We start from the raw sequence: 13,310 nt of genomic DNA, 5'->3' as shown, positions 1-13,310 counted from the left end.
CATTTTGGTTGGCATTCTTGTGTTAGGTTTTCATATACTGTATATAAGTTACTAGTTCACGTTTATATGTTTAGAAAAGTACAGTTACATGCTAACTCCCCCCTGTGAATAGGCCATATAGTGTACATAAGCATATAAGTTTACATAATAGATACATTCTCAGATTCCTACCGATCACTTACCCCCCTATTTATGTCGATTTATGTCTCATTCTTTTTTTTTTGTATTATCTTAGGACTGTGTTGATTGTTAGCACCTAGGGCATGCATTTAATTTCGTTGTACCTGTTACAATGACAATAAATTCATTCATTCATTCATAATATGTCAAGGATATCTACATAGATTGAGCGCAGATAAACAGAGCACCGTTACTTAAAAGTCTCTAAAATACCAACTCCACAAAATCTGTTTGCCAACAAAGGTTTCGACATGTGACAACTTGTTAGTGTGTGTGACAGTGTGACACCAGTTACTATCAACAGTCACGCCATTTTGTTGCTACAGACTAGAGTCACTAGACCAGTACGGTCAGAGCTGCCAAGTCTCACGCAATCGCCGTGAGACTCACGCATTTCAACCAGTTCTCACGCTCTCACGCCGCATCTCTATTTCTCACGGCGAGAAATAACAATTGTTTTATGGGACTTTTATTTTTGAAATTCCTTGAAAGAAAGCTACCGGACATGAGTTTCGTGGCATCTTTCTGCACGCGCATTAACTTGAGTTTGCAATCGAAGCGGCAGGCGAGCGCTGATGGAAGAACCTGTGTTCACGCGAGCTGCAAGAATGTAGCAAGCAGTGTTGCCAGATTGGGCTAGTTTTGGTACTGGACGGGTGGATTCGGCAGCTTTTAGACCGGTTGGGCTGGACATTGTCAATTCCGTCTGGCAACCGTGGTAGCAAAATATGTGCATACATTACAACATCGTATCTGGTAGCCTACTCGACTGGGTTGCACCAATATGGCGTAAGTCATTACTAAATGCAGGCATTTAGTAGTTACTAAACCCCTAGTTGTTACTAGCTAGTTTCAAACTAGTTGTTTACTAATTTCGGTTGCACCACGCAAATCTTTTGCCAATCTTAGCTAGTAAATACTCAGTTTTGGTAACAGTTTTTTGTTTCTCTACTGTAACATAACCAGGTACATTAATAATAATAATTATTATTAATAATTACAATTTCCAATACAAATACAACAATTGGGGGTCCCTCAAAAAAAATGTGGGCGCGCCTAGCGCGCACAAAATCACCCACCAAGCCCTCATTCTGACCCAGGAAAAACCCTGGTATGTACTGTATAACATGATAACCATCTATGAGCAATGCACTGTATATAAGATGATGACCACGGGTCTTTCTGCTGCTGACCAAGGGGCTGAGTCCTGTTGATGGGGCCAATTTTTCTTTTAGAGTCTGTAGGCTACTGTATTTGTTTATTAAGATTTCATAAATATGATATATTGTCTGAATTTTTTATTGTTTTATAAAATGTTAATTATTTTCATTTCTTGTGCTGGTTTATTATGAACAACATGTAAAATTGCAGGAAACTAGCACAAATAATTGGGTGGGAGAGAGGGACCGCCGCTGCCAAAACGTGCACAGTTTTGGGTCGCTCCACCGCCAAAAAATCTCACTCCAAACTTTTGGTGAAACTTGGCAGCCCTGGTCATAATGCAGATAAATTAATTAACAAAATGTGTTAATCTGTTGCTGCAAGGGTTTGCGATGGCAATCAGGCTCCAGAGCTGAACTAAAAACAACAACAACAACAACAACAAAAACATGCTAAATGGAATTAGACTATCTAGCCACCACTGGCGGACTCAGGGGGGGGGGGGCAGTAGTGGCGACCGCCCCCCTGGTGCCCCCACAGTTGAAAAAGGTCACACTTAAGTGCCCTTTTAAGTGGCGAAAATGCACTTTTGAGTGGCGAAAAGGACATTTTGAGTGGCGAAAACGAGAGGGTGTGCCCTATTAGTGCCCCTCCAATGGTCTAAACTTGACCATGTGCCCCCACAGTTGAAAAACGTCATGCTTAAGTGCCCTTTTGAGTGGCGAAAATGCCCTTTTGAGTGGCAAAAATGAGAGGACATGCCCTACTGGTGCCCCTCCAATGGTCTAAACTTGACCATGTGCCCCCACAGTTGAAAAACATCCCACTAAAGTGCCCTTTTGAGTGGCAAAAATTAGAGGATGTGCCCTATTGGCTGCCCTTCCAATGGTCTAAACATGACCATGTGCCCCCACAGTTGAAAACATCGCGCTAACGTGATCTACTGGGATTTTCTCGCACAGCCATCTCTAGTGTTTACAGAGAATGGTCAGAAAAAGACAAAACTATCCTGTGACGTCAGTTCTCTGGGCGAAAATGGTAGTGGTGGTGTAATGGTGTGGGGAATATTTTCTTGGCACAAATCTGCAGCAATTGTGTGATGCTAGAATGTCAATATGGACCAAAATCTTGGGAGGAATGTTTCTAGCACCTTGTTGAATCTATGCCACGAAGAATTAAGGCAGTTCTGAAGGCAAAAGAGGGGGTCCAACCCGGTAATAGCAAGGTGTACCGGTGCAAGTGGCTGGTGAGTGTATGTTAGTGCAAATAACTAATTTGACTACTATTGATTTGATAATGATGTATCATTTATATAAAAAGCCTTAATGTTGAGCCCTGGTATAAGTGTTCTCCAGTGCCTTTTGTCCGCTATAAGGTGGTGGTAAGTGGCAGTTTGTGGTGTCGCAGCAAAAAAAAACGCCAATTTTTCCAGCGCGCTGCGCGCACATTTCATTACCCATCTGGGCTAAGCCCCGGATCTCCTACAATCCTAAATCCGCCCCGGGCCTAGACTAGGGCTGCACGATTTGGGCAAAAAATCTAATTGCGATTATTCTGACAGATATTGCGATTGCGAAATTAATTTAATTTAATTTGCAAAAAAAAAATTTTTAAAGAATTTTTTGTAAAGTGCGGCCATATCTCCGGCTAGGACGTATCAACGTGCAGTTTGTTTGTACGTCTTCAGAGGACTTTGGAGCACAAATTGGCTCCCGTCTCTAGCAGCCCCACGGCCCGAGTTACGAGTGAAAGAACTAAACTTACATGAAACTTACGTTGGGTTCAGTGGCGGCTGGTGCTAAAATTTTTGGGTGGGGCACAGGTTATGGGGGCATGCTCCACGGGGAAGAATATCAACTTTAAAATCTGGATTTACAGTCGATTTTAGCATGAGAATAGCTCTACCCCCCCCCAGTGCGCACCAGACGTCTGTGGACGTCTTTTTTACAGCGAAATAAGGTCCGTCCGTCTGGCCGTTATTTCCACTGAATATAGCCGTTCGTCCGGTACGTCTCCCACATATGAGCGAACGTGTAGTTGTGAAAATGTAAATGAAACTTGCATGTAATATCAGTACTGCACTTCTGGTTGAATACTAAACTGCATTTTGTTGTATATAGTTGAATAAAAGTGAATCTAATCTAATTAGTTCGTCAGAGATCTTTCCACGTTTGTTTGCGCTATTCATCCAATACAGCAGGTGGCGCTGTTGTAATTATTCTACCGTCATATACAAAGATCGACCAGAAGAGGCTGGGTGGGAAGGCTGATTTGGCCTCTGAGAAAACGGAAGTTAGCGTATGATGACGTAACTAACGAAGATGGCGACGCTAACGGCTAACTACTTGCTACATTCAAGATACCTATTTTTTCATCAACGGAAGCTTAGAAAAAACCACGGTAAGATGGCACATTATATTCACTACATCCGTACATTACAGACAAGGCGATCTTAGCCGGGGACATCATGTATGATTTGCAATTATATTGTCTAGTGGTCTGACCAGCGCGTCGGAGGCGCTGATATTTGCAATTCCATTGTCTTACAATGTATATCATACGTTTCAGCCTTTTGTCTCTTAGTCGCTTACTGCCATCTAGCAGTAAACAATTACTGAACGCAGCTTTAAGTACTACCAACTTAAGAGTTAAATGTAATGACTTATGTACTTATGATTTTCTTTTTATATTGATGTTTAGGCATACAAGACATGTTACCTTCCCCCACGCCACCCAGTAAGGTGAGGCCCACACACAGAAAGGTGAGTTGTTGCTGTTGTTCAAGTAATGCTCGACAAGCTCCTATCTGAGGTTTCACACCGTTATCATGGTCTTGTTTTTCAGTGTCTTTCTAACATGACATTTGTTGTATTTCAGGCTGTGAACTTGTGACACCAGGACGCTCTGCTACACAGAGACACTCCGGGACACCAAGCTGCCGTCCAATGCAGAAAGACGCTCTGACGCACCCAGATATGGTAAGATACTGGGCTTAGCTTGACGTTTTATTACAGAGAAGTATATTAGTCTGTTCAGTTGTTCAATATGTGATATATATTTTGATTTTAGTTTTTGTAGAGCACTAAGTGTACTATTTCATAATGGTTGCAGTTCCAGACAGTGGCTGGCTCTCTCTCTCACTCACTCACTCTCTTCCCCTCTCTCTCCCACTAACTGTTTTTGAGGAATTCATCTAATATAGGTTAGTAGTGTTCAATTCCAATAAATTACGTTGCTTTGTCCTCTACAATTCTAAATAATTCCCCATTGCTTCTTTTTGATTTAGCCTAAATTCAGCTTAAATGTTTGTTTGATTGTTTCAGAACGGTGGCTTTCAGAAAGAGACCTGTAAGACGACCATACCAGTAAGTACAGAATTGACTTAACTTGGATGATGCACTGGTATTTAGGCCTACTGTCACTAAATATTAGTCTTCATGTCCAATTTTCAGAATTTAAGTGTGTTATGGAGAAGCTGGTTGCTATTCATGAGGAGGTCCGCCGCATGGGGAGAGCAGAGCCACACGCCTCGGTTTGTCATATCATCAACAGAATGGAAGAGATGGAGCAGTTCAACAACCTGGAGGAGAGGCTACAACGTGAGGAAGAGAAGAAACTGATGGTGACATTTGATTTACATTACATCAATTTCATTTTGCTGACGCTTTTATCCAAAGCGACTTACAAATTGTGTTTTAAGTTGATGCGCAAGTAAATGGCATAACATCAGGTAAAATGTTTATTCTTGATTATTTGATTATTTTCCACTCAGATTTCACAGCTAAGCAAGATTGGAGGAAAGGATGTGAAGGACTGCGCAAAAAGGATCATGGACAGGTATGCTACATTGTGAATATATTGTGGTACCCCGAATGGGAAACAAGGTGGAGCACAGCAATCGAATGTGTTACTTGTTTGGGATAGGTGTTGGTGAAAGTTTGGGTTTTGATAGTACTGTACACAGGATTACTGTACACAGGAGTACTGTACAAGTATTGCCCAAAACAATGGAAACACCACTCCATAAAACAAAGCCGCTGCCACATTTTCCACTTGTCTCTTCCTAGACTGTCTTTTCAATAACTTTTCTGTACTTATAGGCTTTTCACCAACAACCTCATGTCCAAGTTCATAAAATGTGCGCTGAAGTTGCAGAAAGCATGTTTTGTGTAATATAACTATAACTATATATATATATATATATATATATGTCTTTTGGTGTTACAGCTGCAGTCAAGAAGTGGGATTCTAAGGCCACGGACCACATGATTAGGCTCGCTGTTGGGGACCACCTCAAGCATGCGCCTGGAAGATCGGGAGGTGGTGGTTACACCACTGTAGTGCAGCCCAGAGCAGAGGTGCCACAAGCATAGAGAAGGCAACCTGCCTACCTGCAAGCGATGGTCACCCCTCAAACTCCATCCCACCCCCTCCGCCCCTCCACATCTGCCGGCCGACTGGCCCCACCATCATTACGCCAACGCGGCTGCCATGGTGCCCGGTCACGTCTCTTCTCGATACTGGCTCCCCGCTGGTGGAACGAACTTCCCACGGCTGTCAGAACTGCAGAGTCACTCCCCATCTTCCGTCGGAGACTGAAGACCCATCTCTTCACCCTACACCTTAACGTCTAAGGCCCAAAGGACAATGACTACCAGGGGAAAAACTCAATTTTTGTGCAATATTTTGGAATATTCTGTGGTATACATTCTGTGGTATTTTGTATTTTTTTTATTTATTTTTATATTCTGTGGTATTTTATTTTATTTTTTTTACCAGGGGAAAAACTCGATTTTTGTGCAATATTTTGGAATATTCTGTGGTATATATTCTGTGGTATTTTGTATTTTTTGTATTTTTTTTAATATTCTGTGGTATTTTGTGTTTTTCGTATTTTTACCAGGGGAAAAACTCGATTTTTGTGCAATATTTTGGAATATTCTGTATTCGGTATTTTGCAATATTAGATAGATACTTTATTAATCCCCGTGGGGAAATTGTGTAAAATAAGGAAAGCTTCCTGAATGTGCGTGTCATCCTTGCACGCGCAGGGGCCATGCTGGTCTCTATCACTCCAATGTTAGTAAGTATTGTTCTGCCTTGGGAGCAGTTCTTTCTGAACGTATTCCTCAATGCATTTTTAAAAATGTTATGCTTAATAAAGTACATGTGTATTTAATAAATGGTACTTGTTTTTCGTATGCAAATGTAAAATCATGTACATGTATGGCAGATTTGATTAAAGAGTTAGATTTTTTTTTACAGAAATGTTCTAGGTATGGGAGGGAGCATTGTTTTTTTTCCTACATCGTACATAATCAGGTTGGCCAAAAGCAGGACGTCCATCATTTGACCTGAAAACGTCTTTTCAACGAACTGAAAACAACGTATTTTCAACGAACTGAAAACCACGTCTTTTCAACGACCTATAAACCATGTCTTTTCAACGACCTGAAAACCACGTCTTTTCAACGACCTAAAAACTACGTCTTTTCACTTTGCAACGTCAACCAAATCCGGATGTAGAATAGACGTAGGGGAAAGTCGTCTTTTAGATGTCTTTTCAACGCAATTTTGCTCACTGGGGCCTGTACAGACCTCGCCATCCCCTCTACCCCCCTGTACAGACCTCTTCATCCCCTCTACCCCCCTGTACAGACCTCTTCATCCCCTCTACCCCCCTGTACAGACCTCTTCATCCCCTCTACCCCCCTGTACAGACCTCTTCATCCCCTCTACCCACCTCTACAGACCTCTTCATCCCCTCTACCCACCTCTACAGACCTCTCCATCCCCTCTACCCCCCTGTACAGACCTCTCCATCCCCTCTACCCTCCTCTACAGACCTCTTCATCCCCTCTACCCCCCTGTACAGACCTCTTCATCCCCTCTACCCCCCCTGTACAGACCTCTCCATCCCCTCTACCCTCCTCTACAGACCTGTCCATCCCCTCTACCCTCCTCTACAGACCTCTTCATACCCTCTACCCCCTGTACAGACCTCTTCATCCCCTCTACCCCCCTGTACAGACCTCATCTTCGCCTCTACCCCCCTGTACAGACCCCGTCATCCCCTCTACCCACCTCTACAGACCTCTTCATCCCCTCTACCCCCCTCTACAGACCCCGTCATCCCTTCTACCCCCTGTACAGACCTCTTCATCCCCTGTACAGACCTCTTCATCCCCTCTACCCACCTCTACAGACCTCTTCATCCCCTCTACCCCCCTGTACAGACCTCTTCATCCCCTCTACCCCCCCTGTACAGACCTCTTCATCCCCTCTACCCCCCTGTACAGACCTCTTCATCCCCTCTACCCCCCTGTACAGACCTCTTCATCCCCTCTACCCCCCCTGTACAGACCTCTTCATCACCTCTACCCCCCCAGTTTTCTCTACAATTTCTACAATTTTCTCTCTACAGTTTCTACACGTCAACGTGTACCGAAACACTTGTTTCCAACGTGGTCCTATGTTTCTCCTACACCAAGACACATACAAAGAGCATAGAAACATACAAAGAGCATAGAAACATACAAAGAGCATAGAAGATACAATCAGAATACAGTCTGCCATTCCTTCTCCCAGCATCGATTTGGTTTTCCTATCATGACTGAAGGACAGATGATTCACTTACTTACACAAGTTTGACTTCGGTAATAGGTCCAGTTGCAATATCATCAAGTTGGGAACAAAAGATGCCTCCTTCTAATCCATTTGTTCAATTTGTTTACAAAGTCCGGTAGTGGCTGGGGTGGTCGGAGAGACAGCAGCGTTTCCCTGGAGTATGTGATTTGCTGTATAGTTCCATATTCCCCCTGCGTGTTGGTCGCACGGCAGCGGAGACGGTCGCTGATAATTAAGACCAGCAGTAGAATGTTGCCAATAGACATATTACACAAAACACAAAACGAACAAAACAAATAAAAACACTTGAAGCAAACTATCACCGGCCCGAGTCGCTACAGAGCAGCGCCACCGGAAGTAGGAAGTGGAAGACAAATGAAAGATGGCAAACCCCAAACATCTTATGCTGGATATACAACCGGATATTCAGGACGCACATTTTTGCGCCCCGGCCAAGAAATAGAGACAGCCAATTGGAGCGCTGCTACAGCTCACGTGTAAGCGAAAAGTATTCGGCCTGCCATAGACTAGCATTGACCGCGTCCTCCCCCTATGTATTTTAACAGTGAATTTTACACACACACAGATAAAAAATGTTTATTGTATTGGAGGATTTTAAATGAATGCTGATAGGCGCCGACAGAATATCAGCCGCATTTTGTGAATAAACAATGTTTATTTTTTTAACTTTTACAAATCGCAACTAGGAAGTGAAGGTGGGGGCGGCGCCCCAGCGCCCTCTATCGGCCAGCCGCCACTGGTTGGGTTGCTTTAAAGTCAAGCTTCAGTTTAAGATTCACTGTGTAATAGATGTGGTGGAGCATTACTAACCTGACTCAGATGGTTTGTTTCACACAACCATCTAGGAAAGCTTCATTGGAAGCTGTTTGGAAAAGGGCGGGCACTTTCAAAAATACTTTGCATTGGATGAATCTGTCTATCACCTTCTATCATGGACTAATTTCAGAGAGCATTACCACATGATACCATCAAACTGTTAACTGCTCTAATTCTAATGCAAGGATGAGAACTTAAAAGATATGAATTGGAACAACATATTTATTTTATGGGTTTTTTTAAACAGCTGTGATTTTGTTTCTCTCAACAAGTGTCCAAATGTTTTAACAATTCCAATATGAAAATAAAATAGGACCTTTCTACAAACAAGGTTACTCAATTATGGCTCAGGAGCAGCATCTAAATATTGCACATACTGCAATCAAGTTAAATAAAGTGATAATAAAAATGTCCAGTAAAGAATAATAGGTCCTTTCTGTAAACATTGAAATAGATAAAGCAGGACAGTATACCGTTTGCAGGCAACTCTTCAACTCGTCGTCGTAATGTATAAAGTGCACGGTGAGACTGAGATACGGCTCGGTCGTCCTGCCCGACAGATCGGTTGTTGTTGTTGCATAGTACTCGACATTTTTCAGCTCCGTCTCAAGTATCTTCCTACATTCCGCATGTACGTTTCTGGGATGGCCACATGACTAAAGTACATGCGGGAGGGAACCGCATATCTTTTATCCAGCGTTTGGATGAGTTTTTTAAACCCTTCGTTGCTCGCAGTGTTAATAGACACCATGTCTTTAGCGAGGTAGTGCGTGATGGAATTGGTTATTTCACGGTGCCTTCATGAGCCCTTTTCATACGGCGTAACAGCCGCAAACGACTCTAAAACTCTAGTTTGCTTAACGTTAGACTGGGCTACGGGACTTTCACTTAACTCTCCTTGCCTCTGGATGTAGCGACTGTTCCACGACAGGTTGTGCGCAACACCTGCTGTTGTTGCACATCTGTCGTCCTAAACCCGAAATACTTCCCTACAACAGAGATGTTGTTTTTGAAGCGATTTATCCACACCATTAATGTTGCTAATTTTAATTAATTAATTTTGCCATTTAGCAGACGCTTTTATCCAAAGCGACTTACAATTACGAATTACAGGGACATTCCCCCTGGAGTAACTGAGGGCTAAGTGCCTTACTCAAGGGCACACTAGTAGTGGTGTGGTTTCAGGCGGGATTTGAACTCACAACCTTCCGATCACAAGTCCAACTCACTATCCACTAGACCACCACTACCCCTATGCTAGCTACTGAAATGTCTTCACAGATTCACACGTGGGCGTTTCACGTGCAGTGTTGTTGTTCTTGGGTGTGTGCGTTCATTGACGTTGAATCCGACGCGCTGTATAACGTATCCCAAATCGCAGGCTTTGCGATTTGCTAATCGCATCATCTCAAATCGCGATTTCGATTTAAAATCGATTAATCGTGCAGCCCTAGCCTAGACTACATAATGTTAATATTAATCAAGGATGGGGACTATTTCACCATACATGACGCATCATAGCTTTTTGCTCACTGATGGGGTCCCATATAGGTGCCCTTTTTTTCTTTTCGCCCCTGCCCTTCAAACAGCCTGAGTCCGCCACTGCTAGCCACTGTAGCTACCTAGCTAGTTATGATGATATATTACTTACCCTTATCCTATACTTCTGTGTAAAACCAAATGCCCAGAGGTTACAGTCGAAATAACATTCTGAGTAAGGTGATTTGGTTGGCATTTTGGTTGGCATTCTTGTGTTAGGTTTTCATGAATGAATGAATGAATGAATGAATGGACTTTATTGTCATTGCTACAGTACAGGTACCAAACAACGAAATTTAGGAGGGGTGGCTCCCCTGGTGTTAGGAAAGGGAAAAAAAAACACTTTTAGAAAAAGAATAAAATCACAAGAAGGTAAGGAGCTGGTTTACATAAATAAAGGCTATGTACACAATCCACTGTACTATACTGCACAGATAGTCAACTAGGGTTGTCATATTGCACAAAAGTATTTTTTCACGTTATTTAAAGTGTCACAGTTTGCAGGCTTGAAATGTACATGTTTGTGCCTCAGCACTAGCTGCCATACAATCCGTCCAGACTGTCTTGGGCCCAGAACTTAGGCCTTTGCTGTGTTCAGGGCCTTGACGGCCCTGTGGTAGAAGCAGTTCTTCAGTCTGTTTGTCTTAGCGGCCGGGGTCCTGTACCTCCTTTTCGAGGGCAGCCTGATAAAGTGTACGTGCCCAGGGTGGGTCGGGTCCCTGAAGTTACTAGTTCACGTTTATATGTTTAGAAAAGTACAGTTACATGCTAACTCCCCCCTGTGAATAGGCCATATAGTGTACATAAGCATATAAGTTTACATAATAGATACATTCTCAGATTCCTACCGATCACTTACCCCCCTATTTCTGTCGATTTATGTCTCATTCTTTTTTGTTGTTGTATTATCTTAGGACTGTGTTGATTGTTAGCACCTAGGGCTTGCATTTAATTTCGTATGTTCCCTCCCGCGAGCACACACACACATCAAAAAACCGCCAACTGAACTACGGCATCATTACTTGGACACACAACATGTGTTTTAGGCAAATGGCAAGAAAACAAGAAACGAAATCAAAGGGAGAAAAAAGGGGGGGAAACCTAGCTGGGCGGGGGCAAGGTAATTTCTTATTAATTATTAATTACTCAAAATGAGCTTAATCAAACTAACTAATCGAGGTACATCTGGACCGTCGTAACAGTAAGACCTATCCATTTTAACACCAGATTAGCTAAGAAAGCACTAGAAGTAAAATTCACCCGTCTCTTCTCTGTCACTGGTTGAATCGACCCGCCCTCCAAATTTGATCTGGTATTTTGTTTTGCGTTGAAATTAATTGAGATAAATGTGAAAAAATGTTAGCATTTATTAGCATAATGGGTGCAATCTGACACTTCAAAATCAAATTAATAATTTTAAAAAATCTATCAATCTATTTTAGTTGATGACATTTATAATAAGGTACATTTTCACACCACTCTCTCTAAGCTACAAGCTTTCAACATGTATTTTCGGAACAACACTGTCGACCTTTGTGTGTAGAAAAATGACAAATGACCGCTATAATCTGGATAGCTAATTTAACTAGCATCTTCTGTTAATGTGCAGATGGCTGATCATTCGTCACCTCAGATATCTTGTTTAACGGGTGTTAAGTAAGCTAACCAGCTTGTCTAAAATGTTAGGTTGACTAGATTTACAAAGCCACCTTGCCGTCTCGGAGGCCCTCCACTCTGCTCGAGCTTTCTGGACCTGTCTGCAGCATTGGACACTAGTGATGGCGAGATGAAGCTTCATGAACTGTTGAAGCTGGAACATCCAATTGCGTCACACATAGGCCGAAGCTTCGTGTTGCTTTATTTGCTCTACTGCGCCATCAAGTGGACAATAAATGTATAGCAGGCAGAGTGATAATGACACCGTGGCTTTGGTGCGTGTGAAGCTTTGAATTGAATAAATGTGCTTGTGTTACTAGGAACAACAACATTTTATTCATTTATTCATTTTTATTTAAAAATAACAACTTCTCCACAGTGCTGGGCTTCAGGCGGTTTCTTTTTTTTGAGACGATTTCACCTGCTTTTGAAAAGATCCTTTCACAGGGCACAGATGAAGCTGGGGTACATAGAAAAACAACGGCAAGTTTATACACATTTCCCGAATCGGTCACGTGGTACGGCCGGCAGGCGAAGCTTCGCTCTTACCATACGTCATCAACACATGCCTCGATACGCGCACCACAAAAATCTGCCTCGGTTACTCGACACACGCTACGAAGCGTCGGCACGGAAGGACACATCACTATTGGACACAGAAGACCACCTGACCCTCCTCTCCTCCCTCTCTGATCTGGGCATCTCTGGCTCTGCACTCTCCTGGCTTGCAGCATACCTGGCTGATCGCTCTTACCAGGTGACAGGGAGAGGAACGCCCTCACCACTAGGGTCCCCCAGGGCTCTGTCCTAAGGCCCTTACTGTTCTAGTCTATACCATATCTCTTGGCTCTGTAATTTCATATGGGTTAGGGTTAGGATTAGGGTTAGGGTTAGCGCCTTTTTTAGGGTTAGCGCCTTTTTTGCTCCTCCAGAGCTGCTCCAAAGCGCTTCACAACAAACATTCACACACCAATGGCGACAAGCTGCCATGCAAGGCGCTGGCCCGCTCACTGGGAGCAATTTTGGGGTTCAGTGTCTTGCCCAAGAACACTTCGACATGTGACCAGCCGGGGCTCGAACCGCTGATCTGGTTTCTCCTACCACCTCTGATTCACAGGTGGCAACACCACCTATCTCTTTGTGTCTTGCAGACATCTCTGCTTGGATGTCAGCCCACCACCTCAACCTTAACAATACTATTTAGTCATTCCCACATTGTGTGAAAGATCAACATTATCTGTGGGTTAACTGTAAATTAATAAATAATATCTTGCTTTTTCGAATAATCACTCATTTCAGATTGTCACCTA

At 43.0% G+C, this 13,310-nt stretch overlaps 1 long non-coding RNA gene across 1 annotated transcript; it reads left to right on the top strand.

The window, feature by feature from the left end:
- Positions 1–4,697: 4,697 nt before the first annotated feature.
- On the top strand, positions 4,698–5,647 carry LOC308163736. Its single transcript, XR_013937628.1, has 3 exons — positions 4,698–4,963; positions 5,114–5,178; positions 5,569–5,647. It is a non-coding gene; the product is annotated as an uncharacterized lncRNA (long non-coding RNA).
- The last annotated feature ends 7,663 nt before the right edge of the window (positions 5,648–13,310 follow it).

Source organism: Nansenia antarctica (genome assembly GCF_963989245.1).
Source record: "Nansenia antarctica genome assembly, chromosome: 8".
NCBI classification, from domain to species: domain Eukaryota; kingdom Metazoa; phylum Chordata; class Actinopteri; order Argentiniformes; family Microstomatidae; genus Nansenia; species Nansenia antarctica.
The sequence above is the reverse complement of the archived record's forward strand: the minus strand, read 5'-3'. Positions and strand labels throughout refer to the sequence as shown.